General features: G+C 36.2%; 1 protein-coding gene across 1 annotated transcript in view; it reads left to right on the top strand.

The window, feature by feature from the left end:
* Nucleotides 1-3,181, top strand: part of LOC102671133 (UPF0489 protein C5orf22 homolog) — an 834,013-nt gene that overhangs the window by 781,403 nt on the left and 49,429 nt on the right. The gene's annotated exons all lie outside the window — the stretch shown is intronic.

Genomic DNA, 3,181 nt, shown 5'->3' with positions numbered 1-3,181 from the left:
GCGGCGCCTCTCCACGCAGGCGTCAAGATGGCTGCTGCTTCTCGCCTCCATCCAGGCTAGATTCTCCTTCGTTTAACTCGTACCAGTAATTAATAAAACGCCGTTAAGTGCTTTCGTGCCACTCGCGATCCCGCGTCGAGCATCCTCGAGCGGAGGAGGAACGTTTCGTGTGTCGTCATTTTGTCGTAATTTTGTTCCGCGATGTGCCTCGATACCCTCGTCTCTCGAAAGGAATGGTGAAGTGTTTCGATCGACAAATATTTCTGCAAAACGTTCGAAAAATTTTCATTCGATCGAGCGTTCTTTGTCCATTCCATGTAAAATAAATTCATGGTTAAAAGGGAGGATAATAGAGAATACTCGTGGCCCAGTTTCTTCTTCAGTATTTGTGAGAGGGAACGCTTGTTTTCGGCGATCAATAATTTGCGAGGAATAAATGCACGTTCGTCCGTGAAAGACGGTGACCCAATTTTTGTGAGAGAAAAAAAACGAGAATTAGTGAATGGAAGATATATTTATATTTAAATTTATAGTGTTGCCTTATAGAAATTTAGTATATGCGCACAACGTATTTCATTAAAATAAAACTTTTTAACATAGAGAAGATAAATCCATTAATTTATTATTAAAGTTGCACCGAAACATTTTACAATTTTATTTCATGTATAATCACTTTTTTTAAAACGATTAATTTACGTATAATGTAGTATCTTAAATCTTTGTCACAAAAATGTCACATTGATTAATGGAAGCGACAATATTAACGAAAATAATAAAAAAACAATAGCTCGTCGCTTTTCTTTAATTTCTTTTTTTTTTCTTTTTTTATTACACGAATTTTATCACACAAAACGGTTAAACATCTCACAGAACATCACCGTGATCACATCGACGTGACACAACAACTCCAAAAAAATTCGCATCATGCCAACAACCCCGTCTACAATCCCTCGTGCACATACCACAAAGGGTGTCTTTTTTTTGTAAACCCCGTACACGATGGAAAAAAAAAAGGAAGAATACGATGGAAAAAAAAAACTCGTCGTTGAAACGGCACTTCATTAAAGCGGAGAGACGACTCGACTTAACCCCTCGTCGATAAAACTAACTCACATCGCGCAGCCGGCTGGCCGTGTATGCAAATCACTCGCGTGGGGTTCTTCCTCTTCCGTTCTCTTTCTCTCCTCTCTAACGAACCTTCTCTCTTCCTCTTTAACCCTGCGTAGTATTTTTTTTTTCCTCTCTGTTTAGCCACGTTTCCTTCTCTAACTTTCGGGGTCTCCTGTTTCGTACGGTGCCCCATGACGAAAAAAATACCGAATGGCGGGCTCAAAGGAGGAAACTCATTATTATTTTCACTCGTGATAGGGGCACTGAGTTCGAATTGGCGGCCATCATGCACGCTCACCCCTCCACCGAGCCGGCCCTCGATTGTTTATAAGGGTGTAGTTTTGCATCGATGGGCGGTTCGCCTCGATTCGAAACGGATTCCTCGCGGATTGACCACGTAATTTTCCATGATTTATGAATTTTTCTTATTGCTTTGGAATCACATTTCGTTAATCCTTTTTTTTTTTTTTTCCTTAATAAAATGAAACACTCGTGATACAAGAATTAATTATATTTGCATTTAATATTTTGGAGTCGTATGATTATATCGCAATTAAATCTATCTTTAATTTGTTTTTTCTTGAATGAAAATTTGCCACGTGTCTGTAATTCGAATTTCTCATATCCGGTTCACGATTTGAATCTCTCAATGTCTCGTATCACTTTCACATTTATTTGGAATTGCGATAATTGCTTTACGAATAAAATTGTTTCAAAAATTCCAATTATTATCTTTTTTGTAATATTAAAGTTATTTCCTGTTTATATTTTTATAATTATTTATATTCGTGAATAAACTAATTTATTATCACTTTCCTTGTATCGATGATTCTTCTACTATTCTGTCTAATCATATACAAATCATTAAACTGTTTCGCACAAATGAAATTATATTACTTTTATTAACAAAATAATTCAAATTCGCTTATTATAAACATACAATATTTTTTATAATGTGCACATAATAATTCATTCATCAAATAAAACATTGCCTAATAACAGGCAGAGCAACACGATTAAAGTATAAGACGATTAAGATCCCCGAGTTTCATCAATTTGTCCCACTTCCGGCATGGGAAAGGACGTACAAGTATCCAAGGCATGCCGGAAAGAAAGTCATTCTATGTATGCAAGTTCTCTTCTCACACGAGAGAAATCGTTCGATAAATCAAATCAGAGAATCATTGTGGGCCTCAGGTAGGTCGTCGGAATGGCAGCGCGCAGAGAAGAGGAAAGATGCAAGAACTGTTTGTGAGAAAGAGAGAGAGAGAGAGACGTGAGAATGAAAAGCGCGAGGAACGATATTCAAATTTCGTACCCTCGTTAGCCCCGAAAATCTCAATGTGCAATAATTTATCATCGGGCCCCGCTGAGGTGAGCGGCCTCACAATACCGACTACCTGCATGCATAATTTATGCCGATGATTTTCAAGGAAGCGGACGGGGCCCAAGGAGGAAAGGGTTGCTCCGTATCAGGACCGTATCTTCCATTTCTTCGATCTATCTTTTGAAATGTAAACTGATAAATGGTATGAAAAAAACTTTGAAAAATTTTATCAAGGATTGAGAAACTTCTTTGTGATTATTCTCCATAGAATATCTTTGATTCAATCGCGAAGAAATTTGGGAAGAAATAAAAATATTTATGGAAATGAAAACAGAAGAAAAAAAAAAGAAGTTTTATTTTCCTTATGCGAACGAGAAAAATTAATTGGCAATTGGTATCGTTGATGTATAATCTAAACATAAAATAAAATCATCAGGCTGGATATAGGGTTGCAAAGGATTAATAAATATAGAATTAAATTTTATATAATTCCGATATTAAGATATTCTGATTATTTCAATAAATAGTCACTATATTATTATTAAGTAATATCATTAAATTATTATTTTCGTAAACAATTTCACAGAAAATTTAAAAAATTAACGAAGTAAGAAAGTAAGATCAACAGATTATTCTATTTCTATAAACCAGATTTGGAGCCAGGCTGATACGGTACTGGCCTAATTCGGTTGCCCTCTTCCGGATGGCCCATTGTCAGGTAATATGCATATGCTCTAGATCGTG

Source organism: Apis dorsata, unplaced genomic scaffold (genome assembly GCF_000469605.1).
Source record: "Apis dorsata unplaced genomic scaffold, Apis dorsata 1.3 scaffold_382, whole genome shotgun sequence".
NCBI lineage: Eukaryota > Metazoa > Arthropoda > Insecta > Hymenoptera > Apidae > Apis > Apis dorsata.
Note: the sequence above shows the minus strand (reverse complement) of the source record. Positions and strands in the feature narration are given on the sequence as shown.